A 19,163-nucleotide genomic window follows, 5' to 3' on the forward strand; every position below is an offset into this window, starting at 1 on the left:
ATTCGCGAGCCCCTCTCAGCATCCATTCTGATACTTCGTAATTCTTGTGGTATCGAAATATTTCCAGATAACTAGCCCAAAGTCTTCCCAGTGTGCTTGCTTGTTTTCTCCCGTTCTGTCTTCTGGGAAGGGATTGAGCAGTGAGTGGGTCAAGTTCTTTGTTAGGAGTGTTGTTTTGATCAAAGGTAGATATGAAACATTCCAGTCTTTCTTTGAGCGTCCATAATGTCATCTCATTTTCCCAGCCCGACTCCTCTTGATGGCTCTAAACTCCTAAAAGAACTCAAGAACTGAAAAGAACATCTGCTTCAAAGACCGGGCAATTCAGGGAATGCTGTTTTATGCTTACGGGGCCACTATTTTATGTCTTGAGCCTTCTTGGAGTCGTTAATTATAACCCCTCGGAGCTGACTAGTGGTGACTTATTGGCCTACATGTTTACTTTTTCCATTAGTTATCTAATGCAGTCGTATTTAACAATCCCTCATGTAGAAATTACTGTGTGCCCAGCCCCTGTTTAAATATTACCTGCTTCTAAAAACATTAAACATTGCCTTATTGACTCCTTTTGGTAATTTTGTAGATATCATCATTATCCCCATTTTATAGATGGAAAGACTGAGCAACACAGAAACTTAAATAATTAACTTGCCCAAGGATGACTCAGCTAGAAAGCGGTGAGGCTAGAGTTGCAACCCAGGCCATCAGTCTCCAGGTACTGGAGTCATAGACTTAATCCTGCCCACTGCCATTCCGCATTTGTTGAACGAATGTGTGCAAAATCAGTTCTTTCCTCACCAATAGGTATATATAGCCTGGTGTTACCAGTCACCAGGTGTATTGCCTTATAGTTCATGCTGAATGGTTTCCTGTTTACTTGCAACATCAACAATTTTTCAAAATCACTTTGAATTTGAATTTTATGTTCTCCGGAATTGGCCATGCTGCCATCACTAAATTGTATGTGTGTGTATGCATTTCCCTGATTTTTTAATTGTATCTATGTAGTTACATAAAAGGTGGAAACTAAAGAACGTGTGTTGGTATTTTTCGTCATTCTGGACCTAGCGGTTAGTGCAACAAAGTTTGCTGTAGGAAGTTATCATAGGGTAGTGGGAGGAGGGAAGCTTATCTCCACTGATTAGGAAAGAAGTATCATTGTTTTCTCAGTATTTTGTCCCTTTTTGTGTCGCAGGTGTTTGGAGAGTTGGGCTACAGGTGGATAATAAAGAAAGCTTTAAACTTTTTCCCATCTCTTTAATATGAATTAATCTCAATACTCTAAAAATCTATTTCAAAATCAAATTAAGAAAGAATATTCTCTTGTACTCTGCTGATGGACTAGTGACTTTTTTAAGTTCTTCTTTATTGTTGTCAAATTTCAGAATATGTAATGCTTCATGTCACCTGGTCTTTGTACAACAGTCCTTTCCTTTCTCTGCTGGGTTTCTCAGGGAACCTGTCCTCCCTCCCTCTGCACCTCCCCCCGCCCCCCAACTAACTTAATACATTTGCCATTGCTACCTTTTTTTTCCGATTTGCAGGTAGATATTGTATTAACGTAAACAGAAAAAAAGTGTTTGGCAACTCTTACTCTTTTACACACACATTAGATACCCTAGTTTGAAATAAATTATTTAATTTCCAGTTAACTGCCTGCTTCATAGATTTCTGATTTCTTTGCCCTCTCTGTAGTTAGCTGTCTTTAAAATTCTTTCGAAGAACAGTGTGAGAGGTCTGAGTCAGCTGAACTTCAAATGTATTTTGTGTTTTGTTTTTTTATGATTTGCCAAGTCACTAGATTTCTAAAAGAATCGCATTAATTCCAGGTATCAAGGCAGTCTAAACTCTGGGCTATTAGGCGTGCCACTCGTTAAACTCTTGATTTGGGAATTAATTTTAGAATGATCCTTGCAAACAGTTATCTTAGCTGATTTAATTAGAGGATACTATGTCATCATTGAGAACAAGAGTTCATTTGAGTTGACTGATACACTTTTTTACATAAAACTCACATCTTTAACTGTACCACATGGTTAATAGCTTGTGAGTAGAAATGTAGGCCGCTATCAAAAGTGATTTAAAATATACAGCACTATGTCCTTTAAAGTATTATAGTATAAACATTGCATTGTAATTTATGTAAGAGTGTGACTAATGTTCTTTTACGATTATGGGTGAGTTTTATGAACACTTACAAAATACAAAATTATTGAGTCCTTTTAAACCAAAGTGACCTACAATTCAGTCACTGCATTTGTACAGAAATATGAGTTTAGGATAGAAATTGTAGGAAGGGAAATGTTGATAAAATAATTTATTAGCTTAGTCTTAGCTTATATTTTAAGCCTGCAAAAGACTTTCTTCCCCCTTAATTCACATCTCTCAAAAGACTTCTGGCCAGGCCAGCTGTCTTGACAGTATAAACAGAATACTGAATATTCTTATATTCATATGCTTGTATATGTCTTTGCAGACCAAATTCTGCTCTACTAAATTCTTGGTGCTTATATATGTCTTTGCAGACCAAATTCTGCTCTACTAAATTCTTTAGCTGACATGTAATTCGACTTTGCATAGTTTCATAGATTTCTTTAGTATTATTCAATTTTCAGTTATTTACATGATACTGTTTGAAAGTGTAATGGACTCCCTGGGATGGCATATTTGTAAATAAAAGGTTTCATAGCCGTAAGTCTTGGTAAAGGTTGAAAATTTCTAGTAGTCCTGAATGGCAGTATTTAAGAGCTTTTAATAACCTCGGATGAAAAATATTTTTTAAATGAATGCACCAGTTAGTAACAAAGAAAAATAGAAATCTGATTCCACATTTACACGTTATCCAGCTTGTCGATTTATTTTTATAACTCATTCTGTATTTTCTTTAGGCATTTCTTTTCCCCTCATCCAGTGAATATTTTTTGTATGCCTACTATGTGTAATTCACTGGGCCAGGCGCTGCATATAGGGCCACAGGGGATTTTAATCACAGCAGGGAAATGGAAATTAAGGGACCACTCACAATCAAGGGCTGAGATACCGGCACTGTGACACAGTATTTAATCGGAGCATCTGATCTAATCGTGGGGTTAGAGAATGCCTTCTTGAGGAAGAGCAGTGGGCAGTGGGCTCAGGAGGACTTAGTACCTGTGTGGTTAGAAGACCCTGAAAGCATGAGAGGAGTTTGGAAGCTGGAGAAAACAGCCTGTGAATAGAAAGGGTATGAGAGAGACCAGAGAGCCTGTGGGCCAGGTTAATGACTTGTATACAGTGTTCAAAGATGGCCCATGCAGCGTGACCCTATGGTTTACTTTTTCATCGCAGATACGGACCATTGGCTCTAAAAGCTGTGGGTGCTTAAGTCAAGTTTTTATGCATCTGGTTGTTTTAAACACAGCCCAAAGAAATTGAGTTTTAACTAGTTAGAGCCTGCCTGTTTTGTGTATCCTGCAAAGCTGTGTAACACCTGCCTGCTAGCCATTTATAGGATGAACCCGGGGCCTAAAAGAAACCAAAACAAACAAAACAAAACAAAACAACAACCGAAAATCCAAGCTGCTGCCCTCTCCACTCTAAGGCTGAACAACATTGCCTAGATACTTAATCCCCTTTCCCTCTCCAGGAGTTCCTGAGCCTTCTCCCCTTCTGGTAGTGGCTACCCTCTTATGTCTACAAGGCTTCAAGCTATGAGGGACTTCCCCTCTCAGGCAGCTTGTCAAAGTGCAACCCACATAAAGCTCTCTGTGTCTGGCTGCCACCTCATGGTCCTGTCTCTTTCCTTAATCAGCCCTGAAATCCTGGAGCTCACAGTGCTGACCTTGGCCTTCAGCCTAGGGCAGTGAGAAGCTATTGAAGAAGTGTTTCAATCAGGATTGGACTTGATTTGAAATGTTACCTTGGTCTCTCTCTAGAGATGGCTTGCAGGGGAGGAAAAGCAGATACAGGAAGAGGAGGAGATGTTAGCTTGAACTAGAGCAGTGCCTGGAAATGGAATGAAGCAGAAAGACTCAAGAAATATTTAGAAGCTGAGTGAAGTAAGTCAGATTGAGAAAGATAGATACCATGTGGTGTCACTTATATAGAATCTAAAAAAACGAACGAACAAAACAGAAACCAGATTCTTAGATGCAGAAAACAGATTGGTAGTGGCCACAGGGGAGGAGGGGCAGGGGGCAAGACGGTTAAAGGGGATCAAGCAGTACGAACGTACAATTACGGAATAAGTCTTGGGGATGTAATATGCTGCATCAGGAATACAGTCAAGGGTATCGTATTAACTTTGGAGGGTAATGGATGGTAACTAGACTTACTGAGGTGATCATTTTGCAGTGTCTACAAAGGTCAAATCACTATGCTGTACACCTGAAACTTATATAATATTGTATGTCAATTATACTTCCTTTAAAAAAAGAAATATTTAAGAGGTAAGTTTGGTATCACCAAAAGACCATTAATTAATCAAAAGTCATTCATTGGATATGTACTATGTGATGGACAGTGAGTACGAACTAGTCTCTGTATATGTGAAAGAGAGAGCAGCATGCATCCCAGAAACATTTTTGAGTTTACAAGGCCATGTAAATAACTCTGACATAGTTTATGTGTGCTTTTTAGTGGAGACAAAACTCAGTATCATTAAACCAGCATAGGATTGTTAAGAGTATCATTGTGACTGAGAGAGATTTCCCAAATGGGGGGAGGGTGGTGAGTTGTGAGTTGTTAACTCACAGTTCACTTTGAGTTGTTAACTCAGAAAGTATAGAGTTTTCAAAATATATGTAACCAGCTGTGCCACTTTGAAACTTGAGTCACAGTTGTGTGGCCGAGAGAGAGATTTCCCAAATAGGGTGGGGTGAGTCGTGAGTTAACTCTCAGAAAGTATAGAGTTTTCAAAATGTATGTAATCAGCTGTGCCATTTCGAAACTTAAGTCACAGGTTTTTTGTCCTATGGGAATGTAAAAAAATAACTTAAAATTTTTACCAAAATGAAGAATTGTTACTTCACTCCCCAATATTTAAACAATGCTATGTCCATGGCATAAGTACCAAATACGTTACTGGTTGTAATGACCAGAATCACAAAATGAAGAGAGTTATTTGACCTTGCTGAGAGGAAGGGGTAAAATTTAATTTGGAGGATATTAGTCAGGGTTCTCTAGAGAAACCAAAGCAATATAGATCTAGGTATACATATGAGAAGATTTATTATAGGAATTAGCTCCAGAGGTTATGGAAGCCAAGAAGCCTCATGATCTGCCATATGTGAACTGGAGACCCAGGAGAGTGGAGGTGTCAGTCAGTCTGGGGCTGAAGGCCTTGGGTGGGGTGGAGTACTGTGGGGTAGTGGTATAAGTCTCAGATTCCAAGGCTGGAGAACTAGGAGCTCTGATGTCCCAATGTAGGAGAAATGGATGTCTGAGCTAAAGAAGAGTGACAGGGAATTTGTTCTTCCTCCACCTTTTTGTTCTGTTTGGGCCATGAAGGATTGAATGATGTTTCCTTACACTGGTCACTCCTTCTACTGAATCACATGCTAATCTCTTCCCATAACATCCTTACAGACACACCCACAGATAATGTTTTACCAGCTAACTGGGTGTCCTTTAAGCAGGTCAAACTGACACAAAATTAACCATCACAGGGACATTGAAGGATGCGTAGCAGTTGACAAACACTCATGAAAGAAGAAGGCATTTGGGGTGGGGTTAAATTTGTAAGGAAAGTAGTACGTTTGGAAGATACTACAGAAAGCGATCAATTAAGAATTTGTGAGAAGCAATATTGAACAAATAGAGTGGGGTTGTATTTTTGATGGGCCTTGAAAACCCTAGCCTTTATGTGCAGGAAGTAGGTCATCATTCTAGGTTCTTGGCAGTGAAATGACAAGATGAAAGTATTGTTTTAGATTGGTCAAGCACTATAAACAGGATGGAATAGTGTAGGGATTATTAAAGGCCCAGGAGGCGGGAAGGAAGATAGCCAGGGGGCTAATTTAGATACTAAAGCCTGAGATGCCAAGGGCCAAGACGAGGTTAAGAGGTGAGAAGAAGGGGTGAGTGAGGTCAGCAGGGAAGAGGCAACATTAAAAAGAAAGAAAAAAACCTGAAAAACTTTACTTCTACTACTCAGAAGTTCCAATAAAAGGGTTTAAAGAAGACAAGCCGTTGAAATTCTTGCCTGAAATCATCTGTGTCATTTAAGATACTTTTGGCAGCAGGTCACAAAAAATCCTGAATTGGCTGTCTTCCACAATCAGGGAAAGCCATCATTTCACATACGTTCCAATACAGAGCAGTTCTACATGTGAGAGAGTGGGAAGTTAACACTATCATGAGGGTCTTGGGTTCTCTCCATCTTTTGTCTCTGCTTTCCTCATTCTACAGGTCAGTCCATTACAGAAAGAAGATGGCTGCTGAAATACTAAGAGCCAAAGCTTCATTATGATGCCCAGAGGTACACAGTAGGGCTATTTCTTCCCATGTTTATCTCCTCATTGACGAGACAGATTAACTCAGAAGTCCCCCAGCAGATTTACCCAGCCTCTCATTCCAGAATTGCTTCCTGTGCTGGTGCCTGGAAGAGAAAGGAAAAGATCATGGCTGTTGACTTGGACCCATCGTGGCTACACCCTCATACAGGGGCTGATGTTCACCTTCCTTAAGTATATGGCCACTGAATTGCTTGGGTAATATTCCTAAGAATCCCCAGGAATTGAGGGTAATGGAGAAGTTGAGAAGAATTACTCAGATTGTCTGAATCAATTACGTATTTGGCGTTCTTACTTGAGTCCAGTATTTCTCAACTCTGGCCAGCGGTGAACTGACACATGTTTAGCAGTTGGCTTTCAGGAGGGTAGGGTGTGGGAAGATCTGATTTGTAGCATTTGCCAATTTCTGTGCTATGTTCCCACCATGACGGATTTCAAGCCACTAACAGTTTAACAACCAGCTTACAAAATTCCTGAAAATTTAACAGCTGGCTCTTTTGAGTTGGAAAAAGCCAGGGCTGTCCTGGAATCATGTGAGGTAGCATTAAACAACAACAACAACAACAACAACAACAACAAAAATTGTGCTCCATCTTTAGATCCTCTGATTTAATTGGTCTGAGACAGGGCACTCTTTTTCCTGGCCTGCTCCCTCCCTTCTTCCTTTTTCAAAAAAGTTTTCCCTAGTATTTCTGATGTGCATCCAGGAAAGGGAAGCAGTTAGCTAAAGCTGTGCTTCATAAACTTTATCAAACATCAGAAATACAGGAGGGCTTGTTAAACACTAATGCCTCGGCCCCACCCCCAAAGTTTCTGTTTTCATTGTTCCTGGGTAGGCCTGTAATTTGTATTTTTTACAGATTCCCAGGTGATGCTAATGCTGGTCCAGGCACCATCTCGAGTCTCTGGGGACCAAACTCTGGGTGCACTCACTGTGGTTTTAAATACAGGTTTTTGTCAGGGTAGACAGTCAAATTTGCGCAATGATTTGTTATTTCTCATCTTGATTTTAAGAATCTCAACCCACAGAGTGTCTCTGATTCAAATTGCATTTCACTCGTCCTCCTCCCCCATTGCCTCTGACTTCTTTCAGACGCTCACTTTGGCCACTAGGGGGACTAAGGGAAAGAGAGTGGTTGTAGCGGTTCAATCCAGAACTACCTACGCATGGAACAAAAGGGCCCCAACTCAGCTGCAGGCGCATATCTGCTTGAGTAGGAGAGAACCACAACATTGCTTTAAATGGGAACTGGTTGACATTTTCAGGTTTTTTTTTTTATTTTTTTTTTTTTTTTTTTTTACTGTAGGATCCCAATTGTTCTTTGCTAATGTGACAGGCTCTCTTTGGGTATGGCTCGTTTCTTTGGGGAGGTTCCTATTCAGAAGATTTTTGGGGAAGAGTGATTCTGTTTCCTTGCTCCTTCTTTGAGCTGTTTTTCCTGGACTAAATGCAGATCTAGCCATTTTTTCTTGACCTCTAGACTCTTATGCAAGGAGACTACGTTTAGAGCTGGTCAGTCTTCATTTTTATACACATTCAATTAAAGATGTAGCATAATACATTCAGGGCATGCACACCTGTGTTCTGTAGGCTTGATTGGCTGGTGTGTTTGCTCCTTATTACAGTTCTTGGATTTCTTGAGAAATTGGCTTCCTCTTTTGTGCCCCCAGGACAGCTGAGATTAGCAAGGGCTAGTGCTCCTCAGCTGGATTTCAGAGAACTGGAGGTGTTTCCTCTTAAGGTTGCAGTAAGGTTGAGGCAAGTATTTTCTTTGCAAAGAAAGTACTTTGAGGTCTGCTTTTTAAAATGAATAATTTTCAATTATTTTCTTAATGGGTCAGAGTAGCTTGAAGTCAGTTGCACCTTTGAAATGAACTTGCTTCTATGCTTTTAGATTTATAGGGATTTTTAAATGACAGGACTTAACTTTTTCCTGAAAAAGCAAGAAAATACTTTTTCCCATACTTTAGCTGTTTGCTTATCCTATTTTCTTCTAAATCCCAATGATTGGGAGTTTTTAAAACTTAAAAATGATGAAACTTAATATGCCCAGCATCTTTTTTCCTTTTTTACAGCAAAAGGTTTAACAAATGGTTTTGAAGAATTTAAATGATCTTTGACATATTGGGAGCTCTATTTGGAAAATAAGGTATTAATAATTTGGAAATGTAGGATTCTGAGCACTCCTTGATCTATTACAGCTTTTCCTCTAGCTATATATTTATATTGAACTTAGGTAACATAGTTTACTCTTACTTTTACATTATCAAGTGCTAATGTGTGAAAGGCTTTTATTGTACTTTTACTACTCATTTGATTATGTGGTGTCTTATTTAATATTCTTTCACAGACTTGGGGGTATTTAGACATCAGGAGGTCAAGTACTACGTTAAAAGCATAGGCCAGTTTTTATATGACTGCAATAAAGAATATATTCATTTCACTTATATTACCACATGGCTCTCATAAAAAAAGGTCAGTTTCAATTGAATATAAAATAGGTTACAAATGGCAAATCTTATGTCATCAACAACAAAATTATTATGGATAATTCCTTTTCAATGACTCCCTTCCCTTCTTTAAAAAAATAACTTGAAGGTTTCATAAAATCATAGATCCTTATGTGTTTTGAACAATAGACACAAAATTATATAAATCCATTTTTTTCTTTAGTCAAGAATACATATAATCACACTGAAATTCCAGTTGAAATAGCAATTCAAGTGCATCACAGATTCACAGCAAAAAATTCCATGAAATTATACTTTTTCATTTTGTTGTTATATTAATTTAACAGATTAACTTCGAATCAATTTCTCAGCCTGGGGTTATTGACGTACAGATAAATATTATTACAAGAAGTTACATGCGAAAATGTAGGCCGATTGCTATGATTTAAGAGTGGCAGTTTATTCTTATCCAGAACATAGTAAATTATAGAAAGGTTTTCAGTTTCTCCAAGGGTTGACTATATATAAAAATACAGGTTGTAATAATCTTAATTCTGTGTGGTAACTAAGGTTGCATTTTATAAGCGGAATGACAAATTCCTACAACTGAAAAACCTATACGCATTTTAAAGTGAATTTTAACCTTCCTTGCCATTCATTTGGGTAAAGTACAACTCTTGACAGGCCATCGTTATTCCCCTGAAATGTTTATTTTCAAAAGTGTGACCTTGTATTTGAAAAAAGTTTGTAAATGCTCTGTGTTCTGAAAGGCTTTGAAACAGTATTATTTGGGAAAAATGAGCCTCGCTCACAACTACTATAATCAGGAAAAATAGAAAGATGGAATACGAATCAGCGAGAGCAGCCTGTTCTCGGATCCACGGTTCCTAAAGCTATCTTCTTTCAGGGCGACGATTCGATTCCCATTTTAACCTAATTAAGCAGTCGAGAGAACCAGTGTCCTACGAGATAAGCCTGGAGGCTCCTGGAAGCCCCGGGCTGCTTATTACCTCCCAGGCACTGCCAGGGAGCCGCTGCCCAGGACTTCTGGAAGGTGCCACGGATGCCCAGAAGGAGGCTCTGGTGTGCAGCGCCAGCCCGTAGGTATACCACCTTCAGCCACATTTCAGACCTGTTACTGTGGAATTGATTTTCACGGCTCGTGACAGAAGCTGTTTTCAGCCTTTGAAAAGGAAGTAGCTGGGGCTGATCCTCCTAACACAAACAGCAAATTGCTCTGTGGCTTTCATAGCATTGGAGGTCTGTTACCTTAAGGTTCTAATGGCCTTTTAACAGTGTTTCCAGCTGAGCAGCAGATGTAAAGGATACTGAACATTGAAAGCACTGTTCTTTTTTTTCCTCCTCCCTGAAAGAATCATTTTTTACAGATATTGTACCAACACCGTATCCTAGGACCTATTTGGTGGCATGTTAGATTTGAAAGATGGAACCAAATCTCAGGTGAAGTCTTGTCAATACCGTCGGCCCAACCAACCTTACTGGGCTGTGTGTCCCCATGTTCCTGCTCATCAGGAACCGGGATCGTGTCACCATTAGTAGGGGCCCATTTGGTGATATCTCATCAGGGAGAAAAAAATAATTAATGGAACCCCATGAAGCCTCTAAAAGTCCTGATACTTATTTTAAGTTTGTTTTCATCCTAAACATTTCAGAAATATGCTGCAAACAGTGCGTTCGCCTTTTAGAATTCTATCCAGTCTCCCTTTGTTTTGCCTTTCTATTGTTTCGGGTGTTAGTTCTGTTTTTCTGTTGGTTAGGGTATGAGATGTTCCTGAAGGAGAGCTATGCCTTCCCCGCACAGTGTCCTTGAAGGCCTTTAAACGAAGCTTTGGTCTGTTGAAGAAGGGTAGCATTTCTTGTGGACTTTTGAGGAAAAAGTTAAACATAACTGAGGGACACTTGTTGAATTGGACGTTTTTCTTTTTTAAAAAATAAAAATTTCTTTTCTTCAAAAGAAGTAGGGGCGCCTGGGTGTGGCTCAGTTGGTTAAGCATCTGACTCCTGGTTTTGGCTCAGGTCATGATCTCACGTGAGTTCGAGCCCTGCATCGAGATCTGTGCTGACAGCGTGGAGCCTGCTTGGGATTCTCCCTCTATCTCTGCCCCTCCCCTCTCTCATAGGTGCACTCTCTCTCTCTCTTTTACTCAAACTAAATAAATAAACATTTCAAAAAATAAAAAATTAGAGAAATAGCATGTCTTTTGATTTCACTTAGGTCCAAGCAGTGCTTGTATTTGAGCTTTCCAGTGGTAACTCTGCAAGGTAAGAGCAGAACAGCCATGCCAATGAGTCCTCACCCCTCACTCCAGGAACTGACCTGTTTTGAAGCTTTTGGAGGGACCCTTAGGAAGTATGTGAACTGCCACCATTTTCCCCCCAAAGTTGAAAATACGCGTAACTTGAAACGCTACAGTGAACGGGTGATGTGACTAGACGCGCAATTCCTTCCCTTTTTGTTCCTCTTCTTCCTCCTACTCCCTCTCTTGTGCACTCACATAACCCATGAGAAAAAAAGTATTAGCATGGTCTAGTATTTAAAATTTAGTGTGGTTAGTTTAGCTCTTCTAGGTAACAACGTGTGGGAAGCTTGCTCTGGCGCTGTGGTTAAGCAGAGACTGGCTTTGACTCCCGGCTCTACCGCTTAGCTCTTTTGAACCTGTTCCTGCCTCTGTTTTGTCCGTGAACAGGGATAATAACACAGAGTCCCTACCACTCATCGTTGTGATTGTATTAAATGAAGTAACATTTATGAAGCTCTTAGAATAGCGGCTGGCATACAATAAAGGCTATATACGTGTTCCTCACATAACAAATAATAGATAAGAAGATCAGTCCCTTGATGAGGGTGGGGAGTAACAAGGGAAGAAAGGGGAAGAGTGAGTTTCTATGGGCTCCTCCCATCTCCAGGGCTAAGCCTGGCCTGTAGGCACTGCTAACGTTTGGGGTTGGCCTGCCATGTGATCTGCTCTTGTGCAACTTGGGAAGGAACTGGTAGCCCCCTTTCCTGGAATACTCACCCTGATGTTGGATTTTTCTGGCCCCGTAGGCCTCCTGAATCACTGGTTTATTCCTCACCTGGCTTCTAGAGCTTTGATCACCTTCTATGGTGGGAGCGTGACACGCTTTCTGGTCTGCAACTCAGTGGCATTCTGAATCTACGCAGGAGGGCGCTGGAGACCACTGGGCCAGACCTGTGCCCTCCCCCCCCCCCCCCCCCCGCCCCCCAGGTGTGGGTGTAGCCCTCCCTCTGAACATCTTTGCCAGCAGTCCACCAGGCAGTCTCTTTACAGATTCCGAAACACTTAGCGCTAGGAATCCCTCTTCTCTGTGGCTTTCCTGTGCTGGTGGGAAGCTCCGAGAGGAGAAACCGGGAAATGTGGAGAACCTCCCTTCTTCATATAGATCCCCGGGGCAGGGATGGGTTTGCTACCTGTCCTCTTTCTGGCTGGACCTTAAGCCCTTTATCCAGGCTTGGAGACTTGTCACCAAAAGAGGTCAGAGAACAGACACTCATAGCTTTGGAGGTGGAGACAATATATAGAAGACAATATATTGAGGGGCAGACCAAATCGAGCCAGTGAAATATTTGCAGAATATTATCCTCATTACACACACAATATGGAAACTTCCGAGGCATCTCTACATTATCAGGTGAACTGGAAATGACATCAGTTCTTTGTTTATGTGGGAATCTTCGGGATTTCTGGCAGATGGCATCATATAGGAGCAAAAGGACTTAGTTCCTTGTTTTGTGCTTACTCATTGGTTATTTTGAAGTTTTCTTCACCTCCTTGAACCCCAGTGTCCTCATGCATATAAAGGGACAGTAAGATAGCCTGGCTCATGATGTTCTTTGTGAGGATTAAATCACATAATGCGTGTGAACAGACTGACAGAAGTCTCCAGGAAATGTTAGCTCTCCTTTTCCCAATTCCCTCCTGACACATGTATCGTGATGAGAAATCTTCCTATGTCTTATTCAGAAGAGGAGAGAAACCTAGTAGGCTGTAATCCCCGCTGTAAGACTTAGTCATTTTTAATTTCCTTTTATGATAAGCTTCTGAGAGAGAAGCTCTTATAGAACGTTAAAAGGTGATCTTGAAATGCTGGTAAGTGTCAAATAGCAAATCTTTTAAAAACATCTTCTTTCTCTTCTTTTTGGTCTTCTTGGAGCTGACTGTGAAACTTCTCTTTTATGCTGTTCTCATAGGTTCCTGTTGTGCATACTGTCCTCAAGAATGATGTATCTGATACATGGCTTTATTTTACTTTCCTTAAAGCAGGGGTTCTCAGACTTGAGTGTACATCAGAATTATCCAGAAGGCTTATTCCACTGTGGGCTGCTGGGTCCCCTTCTGGGGGTTTCTGATTTGGTAGATCTGAGATGGAGCCCACTGCCCTGGCGATGCTGAAGCTGAAGGTATCTAGGCCACACTTTGAGAACCACTGGCTTCAGGTTTAAGCCTCAAACCATCAAAGTCAACTTCGTTCTCCAATAGCTTGAGAATAAATTTCAACCATCTTGGTTTGACATTCAAGAACTAAAACTACTTACTGACCTCGTGTCAAGCACCCTTCCTCTAGAAAGTTCTGTCTCAGGAAACCTTTTTCACTAAACTTACTCTTCTTTCTGTGTCTCATTGCACTTGCCAATACTCATGACAGTGCTTGGTCTGTCCTTTCCAGCTTTCTCTACCAACTAAAAAGCAGTTTAGCTCAAATTATTCTTCACGAAATTGCCCTATTACCCAGTTCCTCTTTTCTCCTTCTAGCCATGCTTGTGTAGTATTTGTCTGTTGGTTTGGTAATTAATCAAACTGTGATCTCCTGACTCTTTTTAATGTTTATTTATTTAGTTTTGTGAGAGACAGAGAGGGAGAGCAAGCCAAGGAGAGACAGGGAAGGAGAGAGAGAATCCCAAGCAGGCTCCATGCTGTCAGCACACAGGCTGATGTTCAGCTCTATCTCATGAACTGTTAGATCGTGATCTGAGCTGAAATCTAGAGTTGGATGCTTAACCCACTGAGCCACCCAGTGCCCCTGCCATCTCCTGACTCCTTAAGTTGTTGTCTTAAATCATTTAAAATTGATCACTTAATTTTTGTTTCCCAAAATTGCCTACGTAATATGTGGTAGCTGATGGCACTTAAGTATGTATTTGTCCTTTCCAGAGCACAGTGCTTAAGCACAGTAGGTATTCAATAAATAACTGACCACTCCTTGATTGGACATAATAAGAGACTTTTTTTTTTTTTTGGACCAGGCCTCACTTAAAGACAACGTTAAGTAAGATCAAATTAAATGATGTAACATGAAGACACCCTTATGTTTTCTTTGAAAGATTGTAGCTGATAAATCCTATTAGGTAAAGCCAGTGGAAATCAATTCATGGACATATAGACCGGAGTTTATTGTGTGGGTCCTGCAGTTTGTTGCCTTCACTTTGTTTTAAAGCCTACTGTTTCTCTCAGGGAAGCACCTACTATATATAGGTATATGTCTATCAAAATGTTTTTTCAAAATGTGGCATATTTTAGCTATCACTGACAGCAATTTTCAAATGCCTGAAAAGATTAGAGAAGTTAAATGTAAAGAGTACTATAAATTGCAGTGACATTTCCTGGGAGATAAAGAAATTGATAGAGAGGAAAGTTAGTTTAAAAAGTCAGGCCTAGGGATAAAGCAATCAAATTGTACCACCTTTGGAATGATCTATTTACGATGGAGGCTTTGAATAATAAATTGTGCCACAGGAATGCTCATAGGAACCACTTGTAATTTTCTGAATTCCATTTTAAGCTGTTACCAACCTGGACTCTCTTACTTATTGTACCAGTTCAGGTCAGTTAAAATTTATTTTTAATTACTTGCTTGAAGACCAGCACCCACAATTTCCCTGCCCTTGAGGCACACATAGAGTACTGCAGGCAGATATATAGATGATTAGTTTCCATATGATGTGTTGTGATAAAGGCCTACAGGAAAGCAGGGTGAGGTTGAGGGCAGGTAAAGGTAACCCATCAGAAGGGGAGGGAGAGAGGCAGGGAGTCAGAGAATAGGGAGTACTGGTTTTCTTCACCACAATAATCTGTTTCTTATACAGGATTAATTGTTTTTTCATGTACGTGGCTGAACCCTAATTTTATAGTAAATAGGGGAGGTTAAATTCCCCTACCAAATAGAAGATCGTGCCCCACGAACTCCCTAAGAAATGGGCGGCTCTGCTTTTGCAGAGGGCATCAGTTGATCTTTGTTGAAGCGAATAGAACATTCATCCATCCCTGGGAAATTGTATATAGACTCCCAAGCATGGTGTTTAACTCCAAATCATTTTAGCTTCCATGTTTTAATAAAATTTCCAGAGCAATGTTAGGAAAATAGCTACGTTTATCACCTATGATCATTCCTGCTACAGGTGTAGTTTTAAATGGCGATAAGCCTACTATTTCATGCACAAACTCTCCTTTACAGACATTAGCCTATGATTGTGCCGTATATCTCGACAGGTCATAGACTTCATAGTGACCCTATTCAAGTAGGTATGGTACATGGAAATCGACATATAAGTATTTTGATGATCAAAGATGACATGAATAGTGTGGTAGCGTTTTGCCATAGGTGGTTAAAAAGAACAGTTTGTGCTGTGGGTCCCTTTCACCGTTGTGCTTGCATAGATGGTGCCCTAAGTGGTTCTAGCAGGAGGAAAGGTGAAGCCAAGTTGGCTTTTCTGTGCCTTGTGATGATCTGACTTGGTTGATATTTTAGTCTCTGTATTTTCCATCAGGTTCGAAACTGTGAATGTTTAAACTCTTGAGCTGTTGCACGGTTTGCCTATGAAGATGTTTTAAGCAAGTTCTGGCATGATAAAAAAAAAAAAAAAATAAGAGAGGATGCCCAGATGACAACAAGCAGCAAAATTCCTCCTTTACATAAAAGCCTCCATTCTCGTTTGTGAAGCAAAATGTTCCCTCTTAAAAGTAACAGCTGCAAAAAAAGCAGGAAGGCAGAACACACTAATCTAAGTTGTAAAATATGTTTTGGTAGCTCAACAGGGATTTTGCTGTTCCTGAGAAAAAAAATCAGAATCTAATTTTAAAATGAAGGTATTTAAAAGCATGGCACAAGAGAGCCTTATTTATGGGGCTGGTGAGCAGCCGGGATGCGGGCACTTTGCTGCTCCTACAAGAGCCCAGCCGGGCCACCCTGTGCGTGCAGCGGGCGCCCGTGACATGTATTAACAAGCACCTGTCTCTTCCGAATGCAACAGTGGATGAAATAAGAGAACTCCAGAAAGAGTTTTAACACAGAAGCAATTTTGTTTCTCTTAAAGTTGATCTGTTCAAGTGAATATTTCTTTCTAAAAACAAGACTGAAAATTTTTTTTTCCTCCCCATGCGGAATTGAAGCTCTGAACTTGTGTATGTCTTTAGGTGTTATATACACTGATCTTTAGGGTACATTGAACTCTTCCTAATAATAGTTGTAGCATTGAGGGGACTGTTTTCTGAATAGTGTGCCAGATCTCTGAATGAAAGGCAAAACAGTCTGTCAGAGACCTTGGATAGTAAGTCTTGGGACTTTGTTTCTCAGACAGAGCACCAATTTCCTAACTGGAAAATATAAGCCTCTATATCTAATGTAGAGTTTTTGAGGTTGAGGAGTATGGGGTGTGTGTGCGTGTGTGTGCGTGTGTGTGTGTGTGTGTGTGTGTGTGTGTGTTTGTGTGTGTGAGAGAGAGTGAGTTCACCACTAACCACAATGAATAATAAGGTTTTGTTGAAGACTAATACTAAGGCTAATTTGCTAAAGTGTTAATTCCACCTGTGATAGACATCCAAGTTTAGTTTTCTATCTCTAAAGGAAGTTTCTTTACTTCATTTGGAAAAGTGGGACAGACACCAATGATGCTATGATTTGAGGGTGCTTTCTTATAGACAAGAGAGTTCATTTCTTTTTCCCTAAGAAGGAATGCATTTAGAAAGAATTCTTCCCATTTCTTATCTCTTACAATTTTTATTTAAACATTTTAGTGCAGTTGTCACTTTCCAACTTTTTTACAAATATAAAATATATTTGCTATATTTGATTATACATCTGATACATTTGATTGGGCTCCTGTGAGCCTATAAGCTCCTAGAAATTAGGGCCAGGTCTAATTTAACCTTGCATAGCAGTTAACTTCTGGGTACATAAGGCACTCAATAACATATATTGAGTGTACCAAATAATCACCAAGGGTTAGGCTTCCATTTGATTTCTATAAAACAGTCTCTATGTAGATGTTGCCCAACCCTCATGTTTATTCTCTGTTATGAAAGGCATTATGTATACCCTACTAGGCATGTGCTTTCAGTCATTATATTGTTATTTTCATTTCTACAGATTTTTTCTTTTTTTAAAGTGTTTGTTTATTTTTGAGAGAGAATGAACACAAGTGGGGGAGGGGCAGAGAGAGAGGGAGACACAGAATCTGAAGTAGGCTCCAGGCTCTGAGGTGTCAGCACAGAGCCCGATGCGGAGCCCGATGCGGGGCCCGAACCCACAAACTGTGAGATCATGACCTGAGCCAAAATTGGATGCTTAACTGATGGAGCCACCCAGGTGCCCCTCTACAGATTTTTTCTTAAGCACAAATGAGGTCAGAGCACCTGGCCCTCATTGAATTTATGCTCTAGGAGGGAACACAGTACATGGTGTAATGTAAGGCATTTCCTGTGGAGACTGAAGTTGAGATAGTCTCATGATGCAAATTAGTAACCTAGACAATAACATATTTAGAGCTGGTCCAGCTGAACATTGTACATTATTGTTTCAACTCTAATATTTGGAGACAGAAAGAGACCAATTTTGCATTTTACTTGTACTTTTGCTTTTGAAAAAAAAATCAATATTGTAGAACCACAATTCTGCAGTGGGTGAAATGGTCTTTTTTCCACTGATATTTTTGAAAGGATAAAGTAGCCAACCTGATTTCTTTTCTCTTGCTGTAACAAACATATCAAATCATTAGCCTTTCCATATAGTTGAAGATTGCCTTTTAATGAAATGAAATGGAATCAAGATAAAGCATGTGGGGTTATTAAAAATGGGCTTCATGTTCTACCACTGACATTTATTGACCCCTCTGTTCCACATACTATTTTTAACTCTTTCCTAGTAGAATCCCAGGTAATCCTTATAGCATATTTTTGTCATTGGTAGTATCATTCACATTTTATAGAAGAGAAAACTGAGAGAGGTTGAGTACAATTAACTTGTCTAAGAATACAGACAGGTAAGCAGATGAACCAGGAAGATTCCATGGGCCATAGCCTATCTGTGTGAACCAGGAAGATTCCATGGGCCATAGTCTATCTGTGTGAATCATATGATTTTCTTTTTCACCTGAGCAAAATAATTTTTTCCAGAATTAAAATAATTTTACTCAAATATTTGGGATATGCAATTTCGTATGCAATTCTTTCCAAATAATATGCCTCACTTAACTTTCCATTGTTAGAGAAGGTATGAGGTCGCAAACCTGATTCCACCCTTAAGAGATCTCTAGAATCTTTCAGTAAGAACAAGTGATAACTTATTTCTTAAAAGTATACACTTTTAAATCATAATGTATATAATTAGTATTATTCTAGCTGTGTGACATCTGAGCTCCCTTTCTAAGTTTGGAGAAATCCTCCTTTTGTGTCTAATGGGAGGCAGAGCTTGTGTACCGTTATAGGAACTGAAAATATCAGGTACTTGTTTTCCCAGACTCCTTGGCAGTGGGCCTCGATCACATGCACCAATGAGATTGGCCTATCCTGTTTTTGCAGTAGGAGCTTGTGACAGAAATAGGGACAGTGGAGAATTCATTCTGGGGAAAGTCAAAGGCAGGATTTAAAACTTATTTTATGGGGCACCTGGTTGGCTCAGTCGGTTAAGTGTCCACCTCTTGATTTTGGCTCAGGCCATGATCTCATATTTCGTGAGACTGAGTCCCTCATTGGGCTCTGTGCTGACAACGCTGAGCCTGCTTGGGATTCTCCTTCTCCGCTCCTCCCCCTCTCATGCTGTCTCTCAAAATAAACAAAATTATTTTCTTACAGATTTGGCCAAACTAGCTGTTGAGTTCTTTTTACTATTTCTTATGGTGCTACCGGGGTTATGAAGCCACAGTTAGATTACCCATAGGCAGACCAGGAGTATGTTTAGGCCACTTGTGGA

Source organism: Panthera uncia, assembly GCF_023721935.1.
Source record: "Panthera uncia isolate 11264 chromosome A1 unlocalized genomic scaffold, Puncia_PCG_1.0 HiC_scaffold_16, whole genome shotgun sequence".
NCBI lineage: Eukaryota > Metazoa > Chordata > Mammalia > Carnivora > Felidae > Panthera > Panthera uncia.